This window comes from Neopsephotus bourkii, unplaced genomic scaffold (assembly GCF_033783945.1).
Source record: "Neopsephotus bourkii isolate Nb327-2 ecotype Australia unplaced genomic scaffold, CSIRO-AGI_Nbou_v1 NB_787, whole genome shotgun sequence".
NCBI classification, from domain to species: Eukaryota; Metazoa; Chordata; class Aves; order Psittaciformes; family Psittacidae; genus Neopsephotus; species Neopsephotus bourkii.
In genome coordinates, this window is record NW_026901283.1 from 799129 (window position 1) to 823258 (window position 24130).

At 38.4% G+C, this 24130-nt stretch overlaps 1 protein-coding gene across 1 annotated transcript in view; it reads right to left on the reverse strand.

Moving 5' to 3' along the window:
- Nucleotides 1-24130, reverse strand: part of COL25A1 (collagen type XXV alpha 1 chain) — a 308091-nt gene that overhangs the window by 146736 nt on the left and 137225 nt on the right. The gene's annotated exons all lie outside the window — the stretch shown is intronic.

Sequence of the window (24130 nt, forward strand, 5' to 3'; positions counted from 1 at the left end):
TGCCACCTCAAAATAAAAAGAAAATAAAATATTTTCATCCCTCATTTCTGCACTCCAACTTTAAACATCCTTTCTAAACTGAAGACAGCAGTACAACATTCTTCCTCTCTTCTTGGTGACCTCGATATATTGTTCCTGGATAAGCAACGAAAGTACACTTGCACTTCTTGTACAGCTTAGGGAGACAGCAGCTGTGGTGGCGACACAGTACTGAAATGCTGCTGCTCTGAAAAGAGAACCACAGGTGGGACCAAAGCTTCTGAGAGGCAAGTGCACGAGTGGAATTTCCAAAAGCAGCAGCGCATGCAGGAGAACAAGTACCTCTGCTGTGGCTGTATCTCACCGTTTGTAATAGATACTAGGTGCACAGGTGGTTTTGTGCAAATAGTTAAGCAACTGTCTTGCTACTTTCAGCAACTACATGATTTTACAAATCATCTGATGTATCATCTCATAGCTTTAAAACACAAATGACAAATCTTACTTTCCATTATATATATATATTTGCAACGATCTGGCTTAAAAGACTAAGATGCTGAAAAGCAACACAGTATCACATTAGTGATGCTATTTCAATATATATGTTAAATTATTAAAAAATAAAAAATAAAAAGAGAAGCAGCTCTTGCCTTGAAGGTAGAGAGGTTTACTGCTATCAGAACATTATACAGCTCACTGAAATCCTTCTTTATTGTTCTCCTTTAAAAATTACCATAGTGGCATAATGCAACGCAAGATTAAGATAACAATACTATAGAAAGTATGAATGGTATAGGATATTCATAACCAACAGCATACTTAACAACTATATGTTGTTGTTATATGCTGAAATACAGTGAAAGCATCACTCAATGTGGAGAATCTTGAAACTCTCCTAAAACACTTCAGCCTCTTCAAGAGATATCTATGGAAACTTCTTACACAGGTAATGGCATGCTACAACATGGTACAAGTTTCTACACACGTATATTTTTTTTTCCACCTAAGTAACACTTAAAAGCGTGAGTCCCTATGCATGCACCTACCCCTGCAGCACTCCTCAGTGGTATTTCTTGAGCTATTCCTGCCAAGCTCACAACACAACTGTGCAGCACTTTGGGCTGATCACAAAAATGGATGTGCAGATCTGCAATACTCAACTATCTGTCAAGATGGTGGTGTTTGTAAACCTCATAGAAACTGTGGCATAAGAGGTGAATCCTGTAAACTTCTACTTGGTTTTAGGGACCACGTGGGGAAGTATTTATTTATTTATTTATTTATTTTAGACAGTTAACCACAGATGGTTCCAGTTCACAGAAACACTAATGCTGACATTTAAGTTCATCACTGGATGACTTATTATTTCAGAAAGTACAAGAGCTTTCATGTTTCCCTGAACAGGCTGCTTTCTCTAAGTCTTAACTGCTAACATCATCTGTTGCTCCAAGAGTTTCCAGTTATCAAAACCCTGGGCATTTTGCTATAAATATTAAATTTCCATCTGTCTATACTTTTATAACTTTGCACTAATTGGAGGATTTGGTTGAGACTTAGTGCAGCAAAAGGAACAGTGAATAAAGTTACATTAAGGACAACGTCAGCTTGGAAATCCAAAGATTTTTACAGCTTGCACAAGGTACACAACTTGTCTGGGATAAAAAAATCCCTAGAATAGTATCAGAAACATCCATGCTGAATTGAATTTAACCCAGAATATTTAAAAAGTAGTTTGCTTTGAGCATTTTTATATTAAAATATAGAAAATATAGAAAACTTAGAAATAAAAACAAAAGTTTGAAACTCTGGAATGAGCTGAGTTAATAATGATTAATGATACTGAGCAATATGCAAAAGCTTTTTTATAGTAGTTTGCCAATATATTGTTTTCCTACGCTCACTACATTTGCCTACAGGTAGGTTGTAAGAGTAAAATGCCAGATCAGCTGGTTTTCATTTTTAACTTAGTTTACCTTCAAAATATTTGAAATCATTTTATGCTTCCAAAAACATTTCTTAAGCTAGTTTTTATGAACAGAACTTTTTTAAAAGATTTTTTTTCTCCTTCAAATGTAAAAAAAAAAAAAAAAAAAAGGAAAAAGGCACTGCTATTGCATATCTATGCAGGGAATTTTGAAAATTAAAGAAACTGGGTGTGAGTGTGTGCTATATTTCCAAAAAACTAAGAGTTAATTACTTACCTGAATTTATCTTCTCAAGCACTAAATGTCAGCTACCCAAAAATTTTGCCTTTCTAATCTACCACAAGAATCATACAATGGTTAGGGTTGGATAGGACCTTAAGATCATTTAGTTCCAACCCCCGTGCCATGGGCAGGGACACCTCACACTAAACCATATCACCCAAGGCTTTGTCCAATCTGGTCCCAGGGACTGCCAGGGATGGAACATTCACAGCTTCCTTGGCAACCCATTCCAGTGCCTCACCACCCTAACAGGAAAGAACTTCTTCCTTATATTCAATCTAAACTTCCCCTGTCCAAGTTTTAACCCATTACCCCTTATCCTGTCACTACAGTCCCTACAGTCCCTCACCAGCATTCTTGTAGGCCCCCTCTTCAGATACTGGAAGGCTGCTATGAGGTCTCCACTCAGCCTTCCCTTCTCCAGGCTGAACAGCCCCAACTTTCTCAGCCTGTCTTCATACAGGACGTGCTCCAGTCCCCTGATCACCCTCGTGGCCTCCTCTGGACTTGTTCCAACAGTTCCATGTCCTTTTTATGCTGAAAACACCAGAACTGCACACAATACTCCAAGTGAGGTCTCACAAGAGCAGACGACCTCAAGAGTACCACAAGAGCAGATCACCTCCTTCGACCTGCTGGTCACACTCCTTTTGATGCAGCCCAGGATATGGTTGGCTTTCTGGGCTGCAAACGCACACTGAAGCTGGCTCATGTTCAGTTTCTCATCGACCACCACCCCCAAGTCCTTCTCTGCAGGGCTGCTCTGAATCTCTTCTCTGCCCAGCCTGTAGCTGTGCCTGGAATTGCTCCAACCCAGGTTTAGGACCTTGCACTTGGCATGGTTAAACTTCATGAGGTTGGCATCAGTTCACCTCACAAGTGTGTCGAGGTCCCTCTAGATGGCATTCCTTCCCTCCAGCGTATCAACCAAACCACACAGCTTGGTGTCATTGGCAAACTTGCTGAGGGCGCACTCAATCCCACTGTCCATGTCAGCAGTGAAGATGTTAAACAAGACCGGTCCCAACACTGATCCCTGAGGGACATCACTCATTACTGGTCTCCAGCTGGACATTGAGACATTGACCACAACTCTCTGTGTGCGGCCATCCAGCCAGTTCTTTATCTACTGTTGTGGTTCAAGCCCAGCTGGCAACAGGAATCACGCAGCCGTTCTCTCACCACCACCACCTTCACCCCCTTTCCTCCCCCCACTCCTGGAGGGATGGAGAGAAGAATTGAAAGAATGTAACTCCCATGGCTTGAGATAAGAACAGTCCAGTAACTAAGGTATAACACAAACCACTGCTGCTGCCACCAATAATTATGATAAGGGAAGTAACAAGGGAAGAGAATACAACTGCTCACCACCTGATGACCAATACCCAGCCCAACTCAAGCAGTGATCTAGCTCTTCTGGGCAACTGCCCGCAGTTTATATAGTGGGCATGACGTGCTGTGGTATGGAATACCTCTTTGATTAGTTTGAGTCAGGGGTCCTGTCCTGGCTTCCCCTCCTCTCTGGCAGAGCATGAGACTCACGAAGTCCTTGATCACAGTAAACATTACTGAGCAGCAACTAAAAACATCAGTGCTATCAGTGCTGTTCCCAAGCTGAAAGTCAAAAACGCAGCACTGCACCAGCTACTAAGAAGGAGAAAAATGACTGCTACTGCTGAACTCAGGACACCTACCCAGTGGTCCATCTATCAAATTGATGCCTCTCCAATTTAGAGACAAGGATGTCATGCGGGAGAGTGTTGAATACTTTGCACAAGTCCAGGTAGATGATGCCAACTGCTCTGCCCTGCCAAAAAATTGGCAAGCACACAAAAAAAAGAGCACAAACAGAAAAAATTCTCACATCCCACGCACAACAAACTTCAGCCAGATAACAGCTTTAGACTTTGACACTTGATACTTCAACTGAAATACAAGAAGTGAAAGAAACAAGTAACTCCTCCCCATCCCTCAAATTCCTCCAATTAAACCCCCAAATTCCACTCAACCTTCAGAAGTAGCTGTCAAAATAACTACTGATGTAGTACCATTCTAAAGATCATTTAGGACAAGAATTTAAATATTAACAGCTTTCCCAAAACATTTTCCAAAATATTAACAATATTGCAAAAATATAAAAAGTATTTAAAAAATATTTTAGTAACAGGCATTCTAACCTTTGCAATCATAGATTACAGTGATCCAAGGTAGCAATAATTAGTACAGACAACGGTCAGATGATTGCTGTGGTCCTGCAAAGGTTGCCTCAGTCTGCCTTATTTCTTGTTAATAATTTAATAATTTACTCTCTATGTGCATCGCAGTGCCAGAGGTCTATGGCAGATCTGGTATATTTATACTGCTATATTTGAGACAGTTTTTACTAGACGAACGACAATTACTATTGTATGTACCAAACTATATGCTTTGCCACATATCAAAAAAGGGCCCATAAATCAGCCACACACCTTAAGGTGTGGGAGGCAACATGCCATCTTCACACTTCAGACTCATTTGTGCATTTAACAGAGTAGATAATCTATCTTAATCTGATAGTTAAAAACACCATAGATCTTAATTTTGATCTACACATTTTTTTAAATCAGATACAACTGAAGGAGAATATAGTCTTTTAAAATCAATTTTTTATTACATTTTTTTCCAGTGCTTAGGCTTGAATCATCAGTTAAACTGAGACATAATTAATTTATTAAAGACACAGAAGTGTAAAGATGGTGTATAATGTTCACACATTAGACAGAAAGAGCAGGGTTTTCTTCAGTTCATTTCTCCATCTACTTTCTAAAGAAGAGCAGTTCAAAAGCATGAACAGGTTGTCCTTGCTCAAAGGGAAAAAGGACTGACCCAATATCCTTTTTACCCTAACCCTAAAACAAGAATAGCATTTTCCTTCTCTGAGATATATATTTAGCTAGAGAAGAAATCATTTACATTGTATTAATTCACATTTATGAAGCACTGGAAAAACTTGGCTCAGGTTTTTAATTAGTATGAATCAGTGATTATGACTATTACATTGCTTCACAGCAGTTAAGAACTTTGAAAACAGAGGGTCAGACAATGTGCAGTTTGCCTACATGAAGCTTTGGCTCTACAATATATATACATATTCTAAACACTAATCCCATGTTGTTAAGGAGATAGGTTCAATAATTATATGGCCTAAACTGGGAGAAAAAGTTATGCCTTAACAGTCAGATCTTTCAAATAAATTCACACACTAATCTTTAAAGCTAAGGGTGGTACTAGTACACTGTAACACTAGGACCACCTGCAACAAATTCTACTTTTACAACAGAATAAAGAGGAGGGGGAAAAAACCCACAAAACTGAACAAAAAATCCCCAACCAAAATCAACATTTGGTGGATGAGGCCTAGAGTCCCTCTATCAGCTGAAAAGCATGTCGAAATGCTTTGCCATCTAGAAAGTCAAGTTTCACCCAATTTTGTAGAGTGGTATTATCGAGTAAAGGATTTCATAGAATCACAGAATAGTTAGGGTTGGAAAGGACCTTAAGATCATTTAGTTCCAACCCCTCTGCCATGGGCAGGGAAACCTCACACTAAACCATGCCACACAAGGCTCTGTCCAACCTGGCCTTGAACACCGCCACGGATGGAGCATTCACAACTTCTGTGGGCAACCCATTCCAGTGCCTCACCACCCTTACAGTAAATAACTTTTTCCTTATATCTCAGGTACTACCAAACTCCAACAGGTACTCACTGGCCCTACAAGAGCTGCTACACCAAACCGGTGCATCATCCTAAAGAGAAAAGTTCAGAATCCCGTTCCCTGTTTTACTGATGCCCAGGACTTCAACTCACATGTTGCTTGCTACATACACATAGCTACTGTTAAAGGTAATGAATATTCCACGTGTACATGAAAATAAGGTTTTTCTGGTCATTTCAAAGGACATCCATTTCATGTGTAGTTTACAGCAACATAAAATTTTGCCTCTCAAGTTGGAAAAATGAATTGACCCAATTACATATTCAAAGTAAATCCTGAACAACTTTGCTGAAGTTGGTAGAATTACTTCAGTATCATCAGGCGTAAAGCAGCCAACCTTGCTGAAATCATGTGATTAAAATATCTAGAAGTCAGCTGAATCAAACCAACCAAGACATCCAAACTATCCTTTCTGGTTTGATTGTAACACTGGCAAAATAACTGCTGCTGGGTGCATTTCAAGTCCATTACCCAATTTATCAATGACTTCAACTCTCTCCTTTCCACTTTCTGACTTCAAACCAGATGTATCATTTATTCGCAATCCACATTTCTCCCCATCAAACTAACTCAGAAAGGACTTGCAGTGCTGCATCAAACAGAGCTAACCAGTTTGTCTTCACAGGAAGAGAATGCTTCCCCAGCAAACTGATGCCTCTAGGCTTTGCAGACACCAGAGCACCAAATGACAGTGCAGGCTAGCAGTCACAGTATCACACAGTATCACAGTATGTTAGGGATTGGAAGGGACCTCAAAAGATCATCTAGTCCAATCCCCCTGCCGGAGCAGGAACACCTAGATAAGCAATGCAGGTAGACAGCAGAGCAGAGTGGCAGCTGCTGAGCCTAACACCTCTTCCAGTGAAATATACATGCCAGAAGCAGCACAGTGACTTCATGCTAAGTGATTCACTGTCCCATCCTGTTAGCCTCCTCTGGCCCGAATGGTCACCTGGGCAGCGTGAGATTCAACAGACACATCCATGGTCCTTTTTCACAGCACTACCATCAAATCCATCCCAACTAGGGAAAAATGGGAAGATTTCTATCTCCAAAGCTGAGCACATTCTTGGAAACACTGCATGGATCTACACCATCCTACTTAACCAGCATTTTTGCTCTTCCTTTTTTTCCCAGCTTTTTCAGCTCACATAACATTTGGACTCCTTTCCTCTGACTCTGCATAATCATCCCACCTGGCATGTTAATCTTCTGCTTTGTACTTTGGTCTGCCTGGGATGGCCTGCCTAAATTTCCTACCTCATAAAATAATCTACCTCATTTTGAGCCTCAGCTGGATAAATAACATTCATTGTTTCACACACAGTACATCATCTTTTTGGCTCACCATGAAACATCATTGCATTGCAGGTCTTGGATAGATGTCAGAGGTTATTGGAACCTGGCTGAGGAAATGTCAAAATCAGTTGGTCTGATCCGCAGCAAAGAAATCTGACCTCACTAAGTCATATTATTTGTACCACTTCTGTGCATGCTAAATGCCATCTGGCTAGAGGCATCTAACATAATGTAATTTCACTGGTATCAGATATTACTGAGGGAGCTCAAAGAATCCCATTATCATCACTTACAAAATAACCAGAACTGCATACACATACATAAATTGTCCCTTTTTCTTGTATGTTAGTTAAACATACTTCAAGCATGAAAGGTAATATCCCTTCCAAAAATTCTAACATCATCCAGTATTATTGTTCTGAATTAATTCTGTAACTATATAAAAGTCTAGTCTGTTTTTCCCTTAACCTTGTAAAATTGTTGGTCTAAGAAACAATGTGTGACAATAAGCCTCATTGTAGAAAAAGTACTTCATCAAGTATTTGTCAATGGTAAATTTACTGGCTTGTGAAATCACAGATGTCTCCTTCTACATTGTTGAGACTGAGAAACTTGCATTTTTCACCCAGCTTCTTGATACCATTGTGCTAAATAACAGCCATTTTTAAGATGTTCTCTTGTTTATCTCCTTTGTAAGGTGAACATACTCTATTTTTTCAATCTCTTAATCTGAATGTTCTCCATATCACAAATCATAGTTATTATTACCTTTTCCTAAGCTTTCTTTGCTTCTGCAATGAGTCTTTCAGCATGATAAGGCTGAAATGCTTTTTATACAGTCCTGAGCTCTTGCTCTAATATGACTCCTACAGGAGAAGCACTACGGCATGTCCAGCAGAGCTGCAGGAGTCAGCAGCTGGTGATCAACATCCTGACACAGCCTTTCCTGCAGAGCCTGGCAAGAAGCATCTCTCACCCCTTGGGTTCTCAAGGACTTTCCCAAGAGCAGGTCCTCCTTCCAAGGATCATCTGTACTCAAAACTTGTTTTTATAATTTCTCAAAAGACAGCTCATTTTAAATCTGCAAGTTTCACTCTGCTTCATCTTTCCCCCTAGCAATACATTGGCTCTAGATTAAATCAAAGGCAAACATTTCTTCAGCAAGACTTACTGCCTTCTACTATTAAGTAGAAGATAAGCCTTGACAACTGAAATGTACATAAAATTCAATTCCTGGCTACGGGTAACTGCTGGAAACCCTTTCTTGCACCCTCCATGTACACACATCACAGACTTAGATTTTTGGCACAAATGTACTTCACTTGTGTGGTTGTATTCAGACCCAGGCACCGGGAGTGTTTGAAGTTGGGTTTTCCCTGACCAGCCCACAGATATTTCATTGGGTTGAAGCTGCCTGAGAGCTTTGTGAATGCTGCTGTTGCTGTTCCCTGTCACTAGATGCTCGAGTGCTTAAGGGATATGCCCTGCTTTCATTGCTCTTCTGACTACCAGCTCCCAGCCTATCAAAAGACTGGGCTTATTAAACACCTCATAAAACATCAAGTACATGTATCTTCTCTTAATGACACAATATAAGGGGGTTATCTGATTTCTACAGTTACCACACATGACCTCATTAATACAGGTAAACATTGTGAGAGCAAGTTGTTCTGTCTACAAAACCTCCTCCCACCAGTTTGCCTTTTTTCTGTTTCATTGCTGTTTTCATGTTTTATATAACGGGCCAGTGTTCCACCAAATATGGCACCACCAGTTTACTTAACAGACCTGCAGCACATTTTTAATTTTTTTCATCCTTATGTGTGCTAACACTTTGACTATGTCCTTTGCTACAGCTGTAGTTTTAGGAATGCTTTCACAGGCCCTTTTGTACACGTATGATGAACCTTTACCAAATCACAAGAGTCTTGGGATGCATTACAGTCCCCAAGCTTAATCATACTGACATTTGCTCTCTTCTGTTCGGTAAAAGGACTAGGATAGGAAAAACTGCTGCTTAAGTGACTTCATTTCAGGAAGACTTAACAATGCAGAACAGACAGATTCTTGAACTTTGCATTTATCACAGGTTACTGCATCACCAAAGTGCTGTGGCAGAACATGTGTAACTGATGATATTTAAAATACTGTTAGAGGTGAAGATTCACATTTATAAGGCAACCAACGAAATGATTCACCTCAGATCACAGCTTTTGTGTCCAGCTAGAATTATGCTCTATTTTTCTAAAGCAGTCTGAACTAGATCCCAGTAGCCTGGGCTGGAAGAGTTTGCTGCTTCTTAAAGACTAAGTTTTAGTGGTGAGGCCACTAAAACTATTTTAAAGAACATAATAACACTCCAAGCACACATGGCCATCTTTGCAAACACAGAAATAGCTGCTATCACCTGGCTGAATAATACTGCTGAGGAACAGCTGAAGTATGTAGGGATAGCTATTCTATACTAGCAAGGCACGAAAATCTTCTCATCATTTCAGCTTGCCATTCCATTGTATTATTATCATGCCATATCAATAGTTAGCCCTATGATGCAAAATGCATGTGTCATATTGAGAAAAAAATATTTAAGCTTCTTTTTAACTTTTTCAGATACTAATGTAGATTAAATGAAAAATGAGATATAAAAATTAAATCATTCTTCAGCCTCAATAGAATTTAAATTACTTTTAGGAACAGATTTTGACACTTTTTGAGGACATGCAGCTATACTGGATAGGTAAATAACTACATGTAGTTAAATAAAAATATGTTTCAGAATTAAAAGTCCTTAAAACATAATTCTGCATCCAGCTTTAAGAAATCACATTATATCTCAGCTTCAAAGTTCTGGCACCAGGAAAATGACAAACAACAACATAACAACAATGGGAAGTGCAACACCATCTTTCTCAGAAGCAGTGCTCTGGACAGATAAACTCTCAAGTAGGATTCTGTTATAATTCTCAAGAACGAGAAAATCTTTCTGGAGTATCTGCACAATGACACAGGTTATAGGTCAGGACAGAGGACTAGAGAATTTCATGTAGCGCTGTTGAGAAATGGGGACTCTTCCACATCAGTGCACTTTCCTACCCCAGTAAACATCAGGTACTGTTCCATGCAGTAAGCACTACGTAGACTTCCATCCTGGCTGTGGCTTTCACATTACTTGTGTCAAGTTACTCTCAGTCTGAGTGATTTTTCACTTAGCGCCATGGTCTTGCATGTGCATGGGAGACTTTGGTCATTACTTTCTCTGAGGGTTCCTTTTGACCTCAGAAAACCCATGTCCTCAAAGATTTCTCAAAAAAAACCAAAGGTGCCCAATACTTCTCTTCAAAGGAAAAAAAAGGATACCTCTCCCATGTCATGGTGGGATGAATGCAGACTTAGATGTATGGGTCACACCAGAGCTTAAAACCCCCAGCACATTAGAATGAAAAGAACCTGTTCTATTTCTTTGCAAGTCCTACATCAATGTATTCCTTCTGCTATAGCTTCCCACCAAGTTCCTTATGTTCTTTTCCTTTCTCCTTGCTGGTCATATGGCTCTCAGCTGCCAGACCCAGTTCAACAGCAACTACATGCAAGAGATGGAGAAAAGTCCTGCTGGAGCACCAGTATGGCAATTAGACACACCCTCAGTATTCCTGGGAGATGCAGCACAGGCTGTTGATTTTGCTCTGGGGCAGATGAGATAGCCATCTCAGTGCAAACATGGGCTGTATTAAATATATAAAGACAATGATTTTTCCAAGGCTTGTAACTTTGGGATATTAGTGTAGTCTTATCACATGATAAGCCAACCTTAAATCTCAATCTTTCACTCCAGATCATGGCTTTGGGATTTTATTAACAAATAACAAGTAAAGCCAAAAATATATTACCTTTAACTTGAATTCTTAAACATCTGTCCCTGTTTAAAAGGAAACACCAACAGAGTGTGGTTAATTTTTGGCAAAAAGATAAGCTGCTGAAAACTGAGTCTCACAATGGCAAAGAAGAGGCAATGCTAATAACAATACATCAGCTACTCAACCCTTACTGCACTCAGTTGTGTTATTTTCACTGGCAGTAGCAAAAGTAAAATTATCTAAGGATCAATGATTCTGATTTCTCTGAATGCTCACTGTAGCCTGGAAGATTTGCTACAATTTTCAACACATATTGATTTAGATTAGTGCAAATACTTTTAAAAATTTCACTGTGTTTTCAAATAGATTTTTCACTTTAAACACCACAAAACACTGAAGATAAAGTATGATAAATTTCAATTTTTACACTGTTCTGTTATAGCACCTGCAGAACTAGACAGTTCCTGAAAATAAACTTTATTGAGAGGGTATAAAATAATCTATAGTAAAATTATTATTTTATGTATTATGGATACGATACTGAGATAGATGCTATGTGACCAAAGAGCAAGACACTTTTTAATCTGCATTTGAAATGAACTTGTAAAAGAACATGGCTTACCAATATACCTGTTTACAAGCTGTAGCTGAACCAAATACACTTTTAGGTGCCTATGGTCTCTTTCAGTTTTAACGCCTTTAGTAAATCTGCAGTGATCTACCTTAACGTATTCAATCAGCTACTCAGCTTTTCAACATATTCTGTTTTTTCTTCTCAGCTCAAGCCTCAAATCTAAAGTAGTGACACAAACATTTCCATCACATAATTTGTCATATCAGTTTCATTTTATTCTAACAATTTTCTCCTGCAAAGTCAGTGAATAGCTTCTCTAGTTTTTTAAAAGATGTGGAATATCATCAACACCATATTCAGTTAAAGCTGTACAACATGAAACAAATATTTAACATCCTAGACTAGCTCCACTTACATTGTGGAGTCCAGGTGTCTCCTCTTACTACAGATTTGATCCACATGCTTAACTTTTAAGCCATGATTGACAAGACTTTCGTGATTATGATGACAGATTAAAGTGTTCATTGAATTTAGAGGGGTTTTATTTCAGTTGTGACAGTAGTGTACTGGGAGACAATGAAATACAATACCACAGGATTAAAGGCAGCACATAACTAGTCAGGCACTGGTACTGCAATCATCTTGGTCTAACCCACACATGCTGATCACCCATTTAAACATAAAACCCTACCCTGAGCAGAGCATATGCTTTTCAAAGTCCTACTCATATGCCTCCTCTCATTTCTAACATAATAAATATATCATCTGACGAGGAGCTTAGTGACAGCTGCACAAGTTAGTTCTAATTACAAAAAATAATAAGTGGCTTTAAAAGGCTCAATAAGTCTCTGTTGCATAACAGCACCAAAGCAGCACAATTACTGCTTACAAGCAAAAGTAAATAAATAAAAAAATGTGCCAGGACTGCCTTACTCCCAAACTCCAAATGTCAGTTTCTTCTGGATAATCTATAAAAGCATCTCCTCTATCGAGGCACCATCCACCTGCAGAAAGGGTGAACAACTGAATACAAATGTTTCAAAGTATTTTGTTAGAATTAACACAGGAGGTACATAAATGCAAAAGACCAAAACTAATAAAAAGGAAGTAACTTGTTCACTTTGGTTTACATATACAGCTGCCTGTGAACTTCTGCAATGATATTAGCTCTGGTTCCTGAGGAGACACATATTCAACCTTACAGACACCAGCAAAATGTTTTTAGTATGCTGAGCTACACCCGGCTCCTGAGACTTGATCATTTCAAACAGCATCCTTGCCTGGAAAAAAAAGAAAAAGAAAAACAAAAAGAAAAACAAAACCAGAAAAGTCTGGAAAAAAGTACAGTCTCCAATGCTTTAGACACTCTAGTGAGACTACGTTCGTGAACTACAGCAGTTTGCCTTTGATTCGCTGGACATCAGGTTGAGATGCAAGTGAGCTGAACGGTGTCAAAAAAAAGTCATCAGCAGATGCCAGAACAACCAGGACTTGGATTGTTCTGCTATGAATTCTCTTCCATAATTTAAGAGGACAAGCAAGGAAAGTTGTAGTAGGTCATTCTCAAAGTAAGATTAAAGAATTAATGGATTAAAGTTTATTATACTACTATAGTGACTTCTTTCACTATATGTTTCCAATTATTTTTAAAGTGTCAAATTTTTTCTAACATAAATGAAAAGCTTAGTATGTGTCCCACATACAGAGAGCTTGCAGAAAGCAACCTAAAAGAGTGGATGCTCTCAGCTGCTTCTCTGTTACCAGCTGTATCTTCGATAGCTTGGAAACCTTCCAATGCTGTAATTTTGTCAGCCAACTGTAACCCCATGTTGAATTTAAAGAACTTAATCCACCCTATTATTGCCTTTTCACAGGTGGAACCTGTGCCCTTTTTGTTTATCAAGGTCTTACTTGTGACGTAATAGAGACTCCAAAATCTAATGACTGTTCATATCAATTTATCTAGATCATCTTTTACCCGTACAGACAATGGACTAACAGTTCAAGTAAATAAAAACATTCCATCTCAAGCAAAACACATGGAGTTGATCTACCATTTTAAACTGCCAGACACACAAATATACATTCAGAGTCAAGTACACACACAAAAGAGCTTTCTAGTTTAAGGCAATTACAGAGGGCCTTATCGGCTTTGACTGAGGCAAATCTTCCCCTGAAGTTATGGGGCTTTTACTTGGGCAAGCAGTGAATTTTTAAAAAGCATCTTGAGATTTGGCTCAGTCTCAAAGAAAAAAAAACAAGTAATGGATATTCTCCATAAGATATAATAAAGCTAGCTGTCCTTTAACATGCAGTAGTTCATGCTTGCTACTGTGTAAATAAGAGTTAAAGATCTTCATAAACTGAGATTACACACCTTTTACTTATAACTTTTTATTGTTTATGCTTGAAGGTTAGCTGCAAACATTGCTCACAGCGTTTTCAGAGAGTGAAATAAATACATTAGCAATGTTTTTTTATACACATACTACAAGCACAGGGTCAAAGCTAACTAGACTGGTACTTAAGTCAGTCTAATTAATCAAGTCAAGTTAATCAGATTCATAGGTATTAGCATACTTTTGTAATTGTTTCCATGCATGAGTGAGTATGTGTGTATCCAGATAAAGAAAAAAACATGACTCTGTCAACTGGGCAACCTGCTTTGGCCTTCCCTAATCTGCAGAACTCAACTGTAGCCTTCCACAACCAGTAACAATAACATTTGGTGTGAAATGACAATAATGGAGAACAAGTTTGGAAACAGTGAGCTCTTGGCTTTTTATCCTGGAAGTCAAGCTGCAAGGAGCCTGGCATGTTCTGTGTAAAGAGCTATTGAAAATCTGGCTCTAAGCATTACAATATAACTTTCAAGGAGCTGACCATAACTGAAGGCTATTCCTTGAGCAGATGTTTGAGCAAAAATTACACTCGTAACCTGCCCAGATGTGACAAATGTAAGGTGTCACAAATGGAACAAAACACTTTTTACAAACATCTTTCTCAGTTAAACTGGACAGTATGACTTAACACTGCCTCAAAACAATGGGATGTTGAAAAGCACTAAGCTGTCTATTATGCCTAAAATACTGTTCAGACTTAATAAATTTATATGGTGCTGTACTTAAATATCCTGAAAGCAGAATTTACAGGAAGTTAAACATTAGCACTCTGCTATGACTAAGTGTTGCATTTTACTAGAGGCAGGGAAAAGCTGTATTTGTAATATATCAGGAAGTTATGTTCACAGCATTAATAAAAGAATCTTCTTTTAAAGTTTAATGTAAACTTCAAGGACTCCCTGAGTAAGGAAGTGAGATATGCTCCTCCATCCTTACAGTTACAACACTGTCTTAGGTCTTAGCAAGGGCCACAGCCCTCCTGAAAGTGTGCAGCATTCTTCTATTCTTCTTCTGAAAACAACACATGTGCAGAGCTGGGGGGGGGTGTGGGGGGGGTGTGGGGGGGGGTTGTAAGAAAAAATAAAATAAGTCTACAGCTTTACTTAGATCCCCAAATCAGTGATATGAACTCATACGTTCCTGAACAAAATACTAACTTGGCAACACTGTTTGGAACAAATTATAGTTTGCATATAAACCTACTTGGCAAGCCAGACAGCAGGTTATTGGAGTAATTTCTCTTGGACAAAGCCATAGACTAACTGCTCGGTGTCAGTCAAGAGCAAGCATGCTAGGATCTGGCAATATTTCTCAGATGTTAATACAGGGTCATGATCATCTGGTGAACATCAAAGTCCAAACATCATTTCTGTATTAAGACTGCAGTATCAACCCTAATTAAAGGGACAGTGAATGCAATTAGCAAAAGCCTATCCAAACTGAAAAGATGCTGCAAAACCACCTGTTTACTGCAGCCTTTCAAATACAGCCATAGATCAGTGCTAGAATGCACATGCATGCATAAAACCATACATAAAAACAAGTGCACAGAAGGAAGCAAGCTTTAGCAGACCTAGGAGAGCTAGACAGCCGCTTTCTATGGGCTACACAATGCAGAATCTCAGTCTACTGGGTTTTCAGGTAAGTCATACACAAATTACAGACCATAGAGCAAACATTAACCATATTATTACAAACTTTAGTTATTTCAATATAATGCAGTATGAATGTCAGAGAAGAAAAGGATTTCTATCGTTTGCAACTCCTCGCTTATGTACTTAACCTGTTTGTGAGAGCAAACAATTCACGTTGCAAAAGTTAACACTTAAAAGTAATCAGAAAAAAAAATCCCAGACAAATTTCATTATTAGTGAATATGAGTCTCTAGTCTCTGCCAGAGACAAGAGGCTCAAACAAATTTAATTGACCAAGATGACAGACAGAATCAGATCATGTAGTGAGAAAACTGAAAAACAAAGGTATGAACAGTGTAAAATTAGGGTAACATTCACACATCAGATAAAGGCAGATCTTTAACTATCAATCTACCTTTTGAAAGATTGTATTAACTCCTGTGAAAAAAAAATCCACTCAAATACTCGTGCATTGTCAGATGTATACCATTAAAATTGCCTTATAGCAGAATTGGACACAAAGGAAGAACACCTGAAGAATCTAAAGGTGTGTCAAAATCAATGGGATTGAAAGAAATGCCAGGATCAAGCACTTCTGGATGGGGATAGATGTGAAAGCAAAAATCTGATACAGGGCCACTCAGAGGCTCAATAAGAGTTCAGTAGGGGTGGCCCATTCACTTTTATGCTCTTGAAACTCTTGCTGAATGCACCATGAAAAGGGTACTCTAACAGCCAGATACTGAGTCATGTAGCTATGACCCACTAAAAAGAAACAGAAAATGGTGGGGAAAGGAAGGAGGGAGAGAAGGTCTCTCTGCCTTTTGGGTCTTGATTGCCTGCAGAAACGTCAGTACTGCCAGAAAATGTCCGCATTTCAGCTGCTTCTTCTTCATGGTTTTTAATGTCTTTAATGTTAATACATTCAGCAGATTTCCCTCTTCTCATTACCACAACAGTCAAAGAAAAAGATTGTTCCTTCACCTAGGGAACAATCGGTAAATGCAACTAGCACCTTATAATAAAATCCTGAATTTGAGCGGTCAAGCTTCCTCAAAGATGCTACTGTTTTCCCTATTCTAACAAGGTATCAGTAACCTTTTGTCTAAAAATAAAATTCAACAACACAAAATCTAGAAAACAAAGATGTTGCTGACTGGTTCAGAAGGTCTCTGAACCAAATTTTTTTCTGATTCATAAGCCTGATACTCTCCTTAGACTTGCCTAAAATGACCTATAGACAAAACATGTACTTCACGGAGCCTCGGCTCCCCAGGCTTTGAAATACAGATAAGGTAATGAATAAATAGATTTGGTTAGGATATTTAATGTAACATTTACTGCCTTCCAGTCTACTCAATAAAAGCTTTTTTTCGTGATATTCACAAAGTATAAGGCCCTCTTCCCTCCTCCTCCCAAACCACAAACTTCCTAGCACCGTATTAAGAATATTACACATTTAGTATGCAGGCTATTACAATTTCCTCTGTAAAGCACTTGAGATCTATGGACAAAAATGACTAAGTAAGAGACAGCTACTGTTAGTAGCACCGTTACTATTAGTCCCACTGTACACTGTCCATCTTGACACTGTGCAAGTTTTTCAGGGTACAATAATATAACTTTCACCATTCAATACAAAAAAGAAGTGTAAGGTAAAAATTAATATGTTGGATACAAATAAGAAGTACTGTCACAATAAATTAATAATAAGTAGTTCATAATTATACATCATAAGCCTCATTTGTCAGACTGTCATGCATAGCAAAAGCTTACGGATACCTCTGAATAGTTTTGCTGTAAATGTTATGGCTAATAACTCATTTCTTCCTTCTTCATAAGCTGAATCAGTCATATTTTTTATAGCAAGAAGTTTTTATGTTAAAGTACGAAAGTGTATGAGATGTATACAAATACCTGAGGAAGAACAACTTACAGTGGTGAAGCTATTTGAAATCAGGTTATTATTTCTGCTTGAAAAAGCAGACTGAATATGGAAAACAGTTTGCTAGCGCTAGTCAGATTTCAGGTGCTTGCTACCATGGAGCTTTTGGAAATCTTTGTGTATATAGAATTTCTGGTTACTACAGATTTTTCACAGCAGGAACAGCAGGGGATTAATGAAATTACCTTCCAAAGTCTTCTAAACTGTATGAACAATTTTAAGACTTTGTTCCATGTTGTCTTGCAGTTCTCCCAGACAATAAATCTGTCATATGGAAAATAGAGTTGTCCTGAAATGGTACTCAAGTCATTTGCCCAGTAAACAATACAGAATCTCAACTGCTGAGGTTCATACATATCAGAGAGCTGAAAACTTCAGTCATAATTATAAAAGCACCTTTGCCCCATTAAGAAATCTTGCACCATATGAACAGAACAGGGTAGAAAATACTAGACTCGAAAGTGTTCATTTGTTACAGTGAAGGTGGAACTATTTTTCTGTTCCTTCCTCTTCCTGCCATCAACACAGTCCCCACAGCCTCTTGCATCCAGCACCAACCACCACCTGATACTCAGGATCAGTCTCAATTTTCTGAACTATCTCGTTCTTACTTGCTACCCAGTGTAGAAGTATCTTCCAGATATTACTTTGCTTTCCATGAGACCTGAGGGTATACATCTAGACATACAATACTAGCAGTTTCCAGAGAACACTTTCACAAGGAATGAAAATGCTAGCTGGTCTTCCAAAGTACCTCAATACTTTTTCCTTGTTATGAGATTCTCAACACCTACCCATAGCAGTAAAATGAGTAGGCTTAACTCCTTTTTCATAATTAACCTTTCAAGTTCAGGATGCTGTCAGATATGAAAATTACCAAAAAAAACCACAACAACCCAACCAGATTGCGAGTTGCAATTTCTTATAGTTGTTTGTGCTCTCTGCTATTCCTACAGCAATTAGTATGTTACAATTGCATAATATATGGAATTGTATATGTCAGAATTACTTATTGGCAGTAATCAAGTACCAATCTTATTTGGAATAGATAATGACACTGTACCTAAAACATTTTCACCTGAAATGTTTACAAGAACCCAAATTCAAAATTTTATACAGTAAGCAGATGCATTTTGTTTGCACACAATAATTTTCTGGCAGGTACTAATGATAATCTGAAAATAGATGGTAAAAAACTTAAACAGGGGAAGTTTAGATTGGATATAAGCAGGAAATTCTTTCCTGTTAGGGTGCTGAGGCACTGGAATAGGTTGCCCAGGGAGGTTGTGAATGCTCCATCCCTGGCAGTGTTCAAGACCAGGTTGGACGAAGCCTTGGGTGAGATGGTTTAGTGTGAGGTGTCCCTGCCCATGGCAGAGGGGTTGGAACTAGATGTTCTTAAGGTCCTTTCCAGCCCTAACTGTTCTATGATTCTATGATTCTGTAGAACATCACAAGTAGCTGTCAACTGCCTTCCTAATTGTCATAACTTATATTGCACCCTATGTTGAAAACTACATTTTATACCTGCCTTAAGAACATGAATTAATGAAAGGGCATAATGTGTAGTATTGAGAATTAGTAGATTTTTTCTTTTTTAATACAGTAATGAAAATCTGACAAGAACATCTCTATTATAATTTTGTCATTTTTGCATGAACGTAGTGAGAAACTGCTCAAAGGGCTATACTAAAACCCTTAAAGAACTTAAAGAAGTTTTAAGTGTCTTGTCAGACAACACTCAAAGTTTCAAAGCCTAAAGAGAACATGAGTAAAAATGGTACTTAATTCAGAACTCTGCTGTATGCATTAATATTCTGAAATTTTTAAGTATCTTTGCACTAATTTTATGTTTTACTCCCATCAGGACTCACTCATTTTGGCTCAAGAATTCAGGTTCTCAGGATTGCATCATCACCACATGAACTATAAAAAAATAGAAGCTAAAAAACTAAACCTTGAATCACTTTAGTTACAGTTGCTATACTTCATACATGAAGACAGTTTATTTACTATCAGTTCTTAAAGTAGCCATCTACTGTAAAATCTTGGTCAAGTAACATTAAAAAGATCTAATCCACTTTTTATTTTCCAGTGTGGAGTGGCTCTACTTCCTCTAATATCCAAATTATTCCATTAGGGAAGAGAAGAAATGTTCTGTATTCATCATACAAATGATCATAATAAGGTGACTCCAAACCATTTATTTAATATAATTATTATGTATGAGAATAATATTAGATTTTGCTTATTACTGTTTCTGGCAGCACAAGGTCAACACTTATGCATCTATGGCATTCAAACTGCTCCATGTTTGAAACCTGCAAATACTTATCTCCTTCTGGTAACGTGAGTACTTTGGCAAATTAAAATGTACAATTTCTACTCCATCACTGTATTCAATACAGCAGTCTCTATTAAGAGTTTTAAGCCCACTTTCACAATGACAGGATTAAAGAATATACTCATATACCTGGTATTGAACGGGTCTAAGCAAAAAACCTTAAAGCTAACAAAACAAAAAAAGCAGTCTGTGCAGAATCATTAGTTTTCTTTTTTCAAAATGACAATCTCTTTGAGGATATTTTTCAATTATTTCAAGGTCAAGACTTACTTCTCAAAACTCACTGTTACTAATAAGAGGAATTATGTACCAAATGCTGTAAGATTTTTAAAAGGCCATGTATAAACATCACGTACTCCTGAGCTACTTTGTATCAGCCCAGATAGCTATGGCGTGTTTTCACATCAGTGACTTAACATTATCGCTGCAGGAGGCCTAAATGCTTTCTTAATATAAGCTGTCTTCTTCAGGAGTTCATGCCAACTCTACAATAGCCATGTGCAAGACTGGGATTTCATTTCTGTCTAAAGCAATGAACTCTGAAAGCATTTTCAGCTGGGCATAATGCCCACACTGGTACAATTGCAATTCAGTGTCAGCTTGTCGTTTAAGGTGATGGATTTCATATCTGGGCATGTTATCTTGCTGGAGCCAATGGTATTTTTTTCTTGGAAGCCAGCTGGAAAAGCATAGGACCATGCCAATTTCAAAGCACTCTAATGTGTTTCTACAGTCTTTCTCATAGGTAACATTATACAGTAATTTCTGTTGTGTACCCTGCCAGCATTTTATCTTGAACAGGTGCTCAACAAACTTTCAGACTATTACAGTACAATGTATTTGAGAAAATCAAGGTATGAACAGCCAACCTTCTTGACAAAACAGCAGCAGTAGCGTGAAAGTAGACTGACACATTAACAGGCCCCTCAACAGGATCCTACCTCATTTACTAGATCTAGGATTCCATGCTACGCTGATGAGGGTAAAAGAGCTTTAAAGTTTGAAACAATAGACAAAATTCATTCTTAGCAATAGTTTCCAGTTGTATTGACAACTGAAAAGAAGTCTTTTGGCTTCCAAATATCTTCTTGTTACTCAGCCACCACAGAATGCATTGTCATGCAAGATGTTTTCCCAAGGCTTACTCTTGTTAATTCAATATGAATAAAGCACAATACCTTTGGTACTATGAATAAAATACAACTGCCCATTTACATATTCAAGCTCACAGTATTTAAATAAGGTATGTAATATTACATACAACAGACAAAAACCCCTGTGAATATGAAGTATCTATTGAAATGTACCACATCTTTTGTGGTTCACAAAAGAGGAAAAACCACCAATACAGAGTTCTCTAGAAATCAGTGCTGGATAAAGAGGGAAAAAGTATCCATTCTGTGCCTTCTACCCACATGCACTGAAACCAAAAACCTATTGTTTAAATATGATTCACTGTGGGACAGTTTATAAATTATGAGACCATATGATGTACATTATACATTAGCTGTGTACATGCAAATTTGCCCTCATGAAGACAGAAACACTAATTCTTGTAGAAAAAAAAAAAACACCACCAAAACCCAAAACAACAGTGCAGCCATATTACAAAACCTAACCACCAAACGAAATTGCTTTATATAAATAATGGTTCAGAAATAAACATACAGGCTATCACAAACAGAAGTAAAAGCAGCTTTTAAACAGTTATTCCAAAAGGAAGCACATAAGCTAATGCCAATATTTTTAAAAGCTGCAAAGGAATAACTTCACAATAGAGACCTTGCACATAGGGATACACTGTAAGGCACTAAAACCCCCTGAAAGAGGTTCATGAGGAGACAAGAGGTTGCTTCTTCTGCCTTTTCAAAGGCCTGCAGTGTGCAGCACCAGCAAGTCCTAAAAATTGGTAGTGTTAGCTACCTTCACGTGGACCATCCATGAAACGTGCTATTAGCACACATTAAGGTCAGAATATTGTGGAAGAAAACATTTCTAGTTTCATGATTCATTTGTGCTATGTCACCCTGGGCAGGTTGTAAAACTTATCCAGACCTTATCTTTCTGAATCAAACAGGCACAACCACCCCAAACACTGGATGATGCTGATAAATGTGATGTGTGAGAAGCAGCTTGACATCATTGATCAACATACTGTAAAAGAGGAAGCTATTACTAGTCCATCATCATCTGCTGCTCCGTGCTTGGGAATCCAGTTTTAGCAAATAGATTGTACAGAAAAATCAGAATGTCTTCACAGACCTATCAAGGAGCTAGTTGAAAGTCCCACCAGAATTTCTCAGGCACCTACAGAGCATTATCTGAGTGCCACAGACAGATTCAATAACAGGTCTCCTGGCATAGTATGTTGCATTGTATTGGTCAGCAGGGGTGGAGGCAAGAAAAGGGTTATCAGACAGTGAGTAATGGAACACCTGCTGTCACCTATAGTCCACTTTGAATCCATGCTATACAGTTTCATCACTGACAGCATCAGAGTGTGAGTAATGCTGCAGGCCAAACATGGACCTGTCTGTCAACCTCCTGGAGTTTGGACAAAATGTCCTGAGAAGCTGATGTAGTAGCGACATTCAAGAAATGCAGGAATCATGGCCGGGTCCCAGCCACTCAGCAATGGCATTAGTGATTCATGCTGTGGGTATTATCCTTAAATTCTATGAAACTTTTCATTGTATTAGAGTCACACACATGGAGTCGATGTAGCCCCTCAGGACTACTCAAAACCTTCCTTGCATTTAAAGCTTTTCAGCACTGAAAAGCATTTGAACTGATATCTCTATATTGAAGCATGAGGGTAGACAAAAGTGCTGCAAAGCATCCAGACACGCTGTCTCACTAATGCCTGACCCACTGCCACGTGCTTACCCAGAACACTACTCTGGATCTACTTCGCAGGCGATCATTTCCACAGGTGCAGGACAGGACTCCACACTAAATGGAAACAATGTAAGTGCTGCTCATTTGTCATGCACAGGATGTGTGGTTAAGACCTAGAGGCCCTCTTCTGTACTTTACCTCCTCAGCATCTGAAAGGAAGTAAGGGGAAACATTTACACACGACTGCAGACAAGGATTACAGAAGCTGGATCCTGAGCCACACTAAAATCAATAGGGTTGAATTTTCTCTCTTCCCTTAATACATCACTGTTCAGAAGGAAAAAAATCCTAGTCATTACACTGAGATTTCCCCTCTGAATCTGAATCAGCAATTCTGGCTCTTCTAAGGTAATCTTTATTCTAGGAAAGGTTATACCAATTTTTATCTGCAGGATTTTTGGTACCTACTCCAGTGGTACACACAGCAAAAAAGTCAAACAATTCGACACCTATCTCCTAAATTGTCATAGGTCACAAAAACCTGAGAATCAGTAGAAATAACTACAAATGTATTTGATCATAGAATCATGTAAGCCCCATATTCATACTGGAATTACATATTTTTATATTTGGTTAGGAAAAACACATGCATACTGTGTTGTTCCGATCATTATACACTTAGGACTAATGAAGTTTCTGCCTATGAGCAGGAAGTTTCCCCAGAAACTGACTTTATAGGCTGGCACCATAGTGGTAGTCACCTCTGAAAGATGATTTTTTCTTTTCTCGAAAGGATTTCAGACAAGTGGCACTGAATCAGTAGTTACTGCTCCTCTGTAGGTTCTTCAGCCAGTTTAGACTTGCTGCCTACCTAAAAAGAACAAACTTAGAATAATTTAAAACCCCTCCGTGTTTATCCAAGTCACTGGAAAACACAAAACCAGCTTTCAGTGTTAGCCTCAAAGCAAAAGAATACCTTTCTAGGCGCCCCTTCACCTTGCCAGAATTCAATCACTGGGGAATTACCACTGGGGAATTACCACTGGGGAATTTCAGGCAAAGACTTTTGAGAACAAGAAAGCTTCTACAGAATGCCTCTGAAAATCCAGTTTCTAATCACTCAATTACTTGAGATCTGTGGCTCCCTTCCATGCAAAGACAGAGAGGTTGGAACAGATGGGATGAGGAGATCAGAACCACAGGTGGGCAGTGAAGGGTGCTCTGTTTATCACCATACTCATAAGTCACAGGGCTTCTGTATCACCAAATAGGTGACCACAAACACCTTACTGCGGG